Raw genomic sequence first — 6,575 nt, 5'->3', positions numbered from 1 at the left:
TATATGTCAAATAGACTTGCTGAATTAGGCCAAAGAATTGAACGGTTAAAGGGCAACACTTTGGAAAGCTTTGTGCCAACAAGTTCCTCCATTGTCCGTGAAGAAGAGGAAGGGAAACCGTCTAGTCCAATAAGTGAAGGATCTGAGCACTTTAATTGGGAAAGAGAAGAAGAGATGGCGGGCAACCAAGATGATCTTCGAGCTTTGGAGGATTTTGCTCAACCAATCATACCAAATTCACCTTCATGCATCTTGCTGCCCACAGAAGCTAGAAACTATGATCTTAAATCTTCACATTTCCATATGTTTCCTTCTTTTTATGGCTTACCTAATGAAGATCCTTTAGCTCATATTAAAGAATTTTACAATGTTGTGAGTGGGTTACCTTTAGAGGGAGTAAGTGAAGCAAATCTGAGGATGAGAGTGTTCCCTTACACCTTGAAAGATAGGGCCAAGGGTTGGTTAATGACTCTAGTACCTGGTTCACTCACCACATGGGATGCCGTGGCTAAGAAGTTTTTGGAAAAGTTCTTTTCCACTCAAAAGACAGCCACATTAAGGGGACAAATCTTCAACTTCAAACAAGATGATGGAGAACCTTTCAATGAGTGTTGGGAGCGCTTTAAAGGCCTTTTGTTGCAATGTCCACACCATGGGTTACCTCTTCATTTACAAATGCAAATTTTCTATGATGGACTAACCCAAACATGTCAATCAACTGTTGATAATGCAGCAGGTGGAGCTTTGAAGAAAAAGAATGCTCAAGAGTCATATAACATTTATGAGATGTTGGGATCTAATGCTCAACACAAAGATGTAAGGGGTAAGAGAGTTGGAGTATATGAAACAAGCTCTAATCATGATCTTTCTGTGCAGGTAGCTAACCTAGAAAAGAAGCTTGAATCCGTGCTCAACGTAGTGCCAAAAGCAAGTGAAGTGTGTGCCATTTGCAACATACCAAGCCACCTTACTCATCAATGTCCATCTAGGGAGGCTTACCCCGAGTATGTCCAAGAGCAAGTGAACCTCATGAATTCTTACAATCAAAGGCCAAGGAATGATGTGTATTCCAATACATATAACCCAAGTTGGAGAGATCATCCCAATCTTTCGTGGAAGAACAACAATCAATTCCAAAACTTCCAACCAAAACCTACTCTTGAGGATACGGTTAAATTGTTAGCCCAAAATACCTTGCAATTCCAACAAACCACCAATAACACTCTCCAACAACATTCGGCGGCTCTAACCAAAATGGAGACACAATTGGGGCAGATTGCAGATGCCTTGAGCCAAAGAGAGGTTGGAAAGTTTCCAAGCCAACCCGTGATACTCCAAAAGAACCAAGAGCAAGCCAAAGCAATCACTACACTTAAAAGTGGTAAGGTTATCAATAATAGAGTTGGCAATGAAGTTACTAATGAATCTGATCATGTGAATGCAGGGGTTACTCAAGGAGAAAATGAGAAACCAAATGAGGAACCAAGCCATGCTATTCCCTCGTTTGAAGCACCAAATCTTCACAAGGCCGAGAAACCTTACACTCCACCAATACCATTCCCTGGAAGACTTGCCAAGAGCAAGCAGGATAAGTCATTTAAGGAGATTTTTGATATTCTAAGTAAGGTAAATGTTAACTTACCTTTGCTTGATGTCATTAGGAACATGCCAGCTTATGGGAAGTTCTTCAAAGAGTTAAACAACTACAAAAGGAAGTATGGACCACATGAGAAGGTAGTGGTGTCCGAGAATGTAAGTGCCGTTGATGCGTGAATTATACACACACAAATTAAACCCTCTTTTTGACAATTGTAGTAATGATGTAAGTAGGGATCGTTCTAACCGGGGATTAACTAGGGGTGCTAAACACTTGATTCAAATAAATAAAACTAATTTTTAAAACACTTAACTTACTTAACAAGAACTCAAAACAAGTACACAAGACTTCAAATACTTGAAAACACAAAAATAAAACAAATACGAATGATTAAGACTTAACAAAAGATGGGGGGGATTGTGTTTGGACGAGATTAAATTAAATGGACAAATTGTAATTAAAGGCAAAACGTAAATATGAATGTGATGAAAATATGGATGATGGAATAGCCAAGGGGTTCTTCTCCACACATGTTACACTTGCATACAAGATTGATTCTCAGTTGGTATTTCGATAAATTATGAAACTCAACACTCCGGGTTAATTAAGTCCGCTTAAATTAACCGTCAAGTTCTCCTTAAGTTAATGAATTGGATGGGTTAGCGCAACGCAATTCACCACATTCTCCAAAAGTCCTTTACGTGAAAAGCACAATAAAGATACAATCAAAGATCATTAAGCATTATGAAAACTATAAGTGTTGACGAGGCATTCGTTACTATGATGAGCATGAAACTCGTGCCAAGAATTCATTTAACGCGATTGTTTATAAGCAACCTCCACTACTTGTGAATATAAGTTCATAACGATTAGGTGAAATTCACTTATATTCTAGCGTCATATTCATGCATGAAAACTAAGCGCGCATTCTTAATAAACATTCATAAATAAGTTATCAATCAAACGGTTAAACAAATTGAATCCACAACTTATGAAATTCCAACGAAAGTTAATCAATTCATATTGCAAATATAAACATAGTTTCGAATCACCCCCTAGCAAAAGGGGGTTTAGTTCCTCATAACTTGGAAATCAAAGAAACCCCTAAACATTCCAACAACTCAAACTTGAATTGTATGAACGTTTAGGCACTCTTCTCTTCCATTCTCATACGTACAAAACAAAGAGAATTAAATTTAAACTTTGAAATCAAAGAAACCCCTAAACATTCCAACAACTCAAACTTGAATTGTATGAACGTTTAGGCACTCTTCTCTTCCTCGTTGTTGTAGCACAAGGTCTAAGGTGAGCTTTGGGGATTATGTGAAGTGTTTTGGAGGGATGGGAAGTGGTTGGATAGTGGCTGCAATGGAGGAGAAAAACTGCACAGAAATGGAAGGGGATTTGCGGCACAAGGGTTGTGTTTGTGTTGTGAATGGAAAAATGAGATGTGTTTAGGTAATGGGAATGCAAGGGTATTTATAGGAAGAATGGAGGTGTATATGGCTGTTTGTTTAGGATGCAAGTGGCTAATTAATGATGGAAAAACAGCTAGGAAAACATGTGAAAGCTGGAATTGTATGTGAAAGCTGGAAATGGGAATGAAGGCCACGGCATGGAATGTTTTTCTGGAATGATGGCAGGTTGTGTATGTGTTTGTGAAGAGAATAAATGTATGATGGTGGCTGAATGATTAAAGGGAATGAATGAGAGTGACACTAGGTTGGTTATGCATGTGGAATGTGGCTGAATTGTTGGTGAAATGATGAATGGGAAAGCTGGAATTTCAAAGGGGGAGCCACGGCATGGATGTTGTTTGTGTGAATGATGGTAGATTGTGTGGATGAATGATTAGGGTCTTGTAAGGGTGGAAATGCATGGTTGTGTTGGTTGAATTAAAGAATGGGAATGCAATCTGAAATGCATGTGAATTATGTTGGAGAGAAAGGGAAGTCACGGCAAAGGCTAGTGTTTGAATGTGTGAAGTGTGTGTGAATGCATGTGAGTGTGAATGGTGGTAGCTAGGGTGAATTATGATGAATGCATGTGAAGATGCTAATAAATAATGCATGTAGGGTTAGGAAATAAAATCATAACTTAAAGGGGAATGATTAAAGGGTGCATGAGTGAATGATTGAATGTGCATGTGGGTGAATGTGAAGGGAATGCATGTGTTGATGAATGGGTTATGGATTTACACGGCTAAGAATGGCTGTTTTGATTGTGATGATGAATGCATGTTGAATTGGTGATGAATGTGCATGGCAAAGAATGGATTTGGCTGCAATGGTGTGTAATTGGGCTAGGTTTTAAGTGCATGAAATGGACCCAAATTGCTCCCCCTTGCATGGCAAGGAATGGTGTTTGTGTTAAGCCCATGGCAAGGTGAAAGTAATTGGGTTAGGGCCATTGTTTTGTGTCCTCAAGTGCATACAAGGCCTTCAATTTCATCCAACACTTGGGCTCCAAGCATAAGCTATCCATCCTTAGCCCAATAGTGCTCCAAAAAGCCCCAAAACGCTCCACAATGCATCCTTTCGTCAAACACGTCCTATTATCCTGAAAACACACAAAAGAAGCATAAAGGACTAAAATAACTAAAGAAACATAACGTAAATGTACGAGAACAAGCCATTTAAGTCGCATGAATATGCTCCTATCAAATACCCCCACACTTAGCTTTTGCTAGTCCTCGAGCAAAACAAAACAAAAGAAACCAAAAACAAAACAAAACGAACAAAACACAACCTACACCTTCCAACAATTGTCTCAAGGATTTCCAATGCACATGACAAGTTAAAAATCATTAGTCCCATAGATTTTAGTCATCTTCACACTTAAATACATTCTTCATCATAGTCACCACATATTATTTCACAATTAAGCATTTAAAACCATGTTTTGAATGTAGTAACATGCCTTAGAGAATTTGCTCAAATCCTTACAAGATATGCACTCGTTTTTCACACAGATTTTCTGACTACACTCCCTACACTAGGTATATGTGAGAGATTGAAGTAAACATGAAAGACTAGTATCTCACATATGTTATAACAAAGAAAGCATTTTCTGGATTTATGATAATGACATGAATATGATCTCATGAATGGAATGCTACTACTTAGAATGAGAACCAGTGATTCCATAAGCTCATATCAATTCCAAACTCCACAAATTGAAACACATAACACTCAAGATAGAAGCATAAGGGTTGAAACGGAGCTAAAGGTGTTTGGCTAACAAAAAAAAAAAGATATGGAAAACAAAGGTTCTTAAAGAAATAGTGAGCAAAGCATTTGAATTAACTTAGAATTCACTTTTGAATGAAAACTCAACTTTTGAACAACAAGGGGGAACAAGCTCTTTTTCCTTTCTTTCTTTTCTTTTCTGTTTTTCTTTTTCATATGTTTTTCACAATTTTTTTTTTTTTTTTTTTTTTTTTTTTTTTTTTTTTTCTTTTGACTCTCAAAACATACATAAACACTAAAGAACAAAACATTCTCTCCCCCACACTCATTTTCTTTCATAATGTAACTCAAAAGGAATTCATTTAAGTCATGCTCACTATCATTTAAGAACAAGGGTGTGGATTGTCCTAAACTAGGCTAGGTGAGGATAATGTGGTTTAATAAAGAATAAAGGCTAAACAAGGCTCAACGGGGTTAAAACTTACAACAAATACGAAATATGGGAAATAAGGCTATTTGGCTATAGTGGCACTACACAACTTCATCTTGATATATGTTATGCAAATCAATGTCATGCTTTGAATGAAACGGATATAAGTTCTAGCATTTAGTTCTATCATGATTGATAAGTCTCATTTTGCACGCATTTATATATTCTTTATTTGGCGTCTTTGTGATGTTTTTAGATTGAACTAGTTGCATTTTTACATTATTTGGTGTTAGTGTGCAGTCAAGTGTGTATTTGGATCAAAGGGAAGTAAAAACCATTCCTTTTGGTAGCTGAGCATTATTCCAAACATGGAGAGGATTCTAGGGATTTAAATTGAAGTCCAAATGAAGAACCTAGGAGACGTTTGAATGCTGGAATTTCAGGAAATGATGTGGAAGTGTTAAGTGGTGCAATTCGGCTATATTGAGTGATTCTAAATAAAACAAGCATTGAAGTCAGATTATGTGGTTTCAACACCAAAACATGCATTCACATGCATGTTCAAACACCTTGCCGAGCACTCACATGCATTCCCAACACCTAAACAGATCACCTTTGCATTTCCTACTCCTTCATGTCCATCCCGTGCAATTCCATACCATTTCCAGATTATTATAACCAATTTCAGGTTCCCCACTTCATGCTTGCAGACATTCCACATGCATGTTGATTAAATATACCACATACCTGCAGATCATGTCCATTCCTTGCATCCTTTATTCCAGAAATTCACTCATTCCATCATTCCATGCCGTGTGCTCTCTTCACCTTTCCAGAATTTGTACAAACAATTCACCTTTGCAGATTCCACTCACTTGTTGCAGCAGGGACACATGCATTTTGATTAAACAAACCACACACTTGCAGACCCTGTCCATTCCGTGCGACCAACACCTCAGAAACCCATTTAATTCCAGCTCATTTGATGCTATTCCATCTCACTTGTGCAGATTGAGATCCAATCTGAATGTTAGAGCCACATTCAGAAATTCACTAAGGGAGACTCACTCATTTCTCTTTTGGAATTATTCTATTACACACACCATTCTTGCACCACTTCTGATTATCATCCACACTCATTCTCCCTCTCCATTCCATTGCATTCGACATTCTCTCCTTTTTCACAGAAACTGTCCTTGGCATTCAGTCCATTACACACCCATAACCTCTCCCATTTCACTCCATTCTCTGTCCATTTTCTGTCCCAAGGGCAGAAACCATTCAGCCAAGCCATTCTACCTTCATCCGCACCACATTTAGAGAAGCAACACCAAGGAACTCTTCAAGAACTTCAACATCA

General features: G+C 37.9%; 1 non-coding gene across 1 annotated transcript; it reads right to left on the bottom strand.

Annotated features, from left to right (window-relative positions):
- Window positions 1-548: 548 nt before the first annotated feature.
- On the bottom strand, window positions 549-659 carry LOC137711774 (small nucleolar RNA R71). The gene has a single exon (XR_011065121.1). It is a non-coding gene; the product is annotated as a small nucleolar RNA R71 (small nucleolar RNA).
- Between the last annotated feature and the right edge of the window lie 5,916 nt (window positions 660-6,575).

This window comes from Pyrus communis, chromosome 12 (genome assembly GCF_963583255.1).
Source record: "Pyrus communis chromosome 12, drPyrComm1.1, whole genome shotgun sequence".
Taxonomy (NCBI): Eukaryota; Viridiplantae; Streptophyta; class Magnoliopsida; order Rosales; family Rosaceae; genus Pyrus; species Pyrus communis.
The sequence above is the reverse complement of the archived record's forward strand: the minus strand, read 5'-3'. Positions and strand labels throughout refer to the sequence as shown.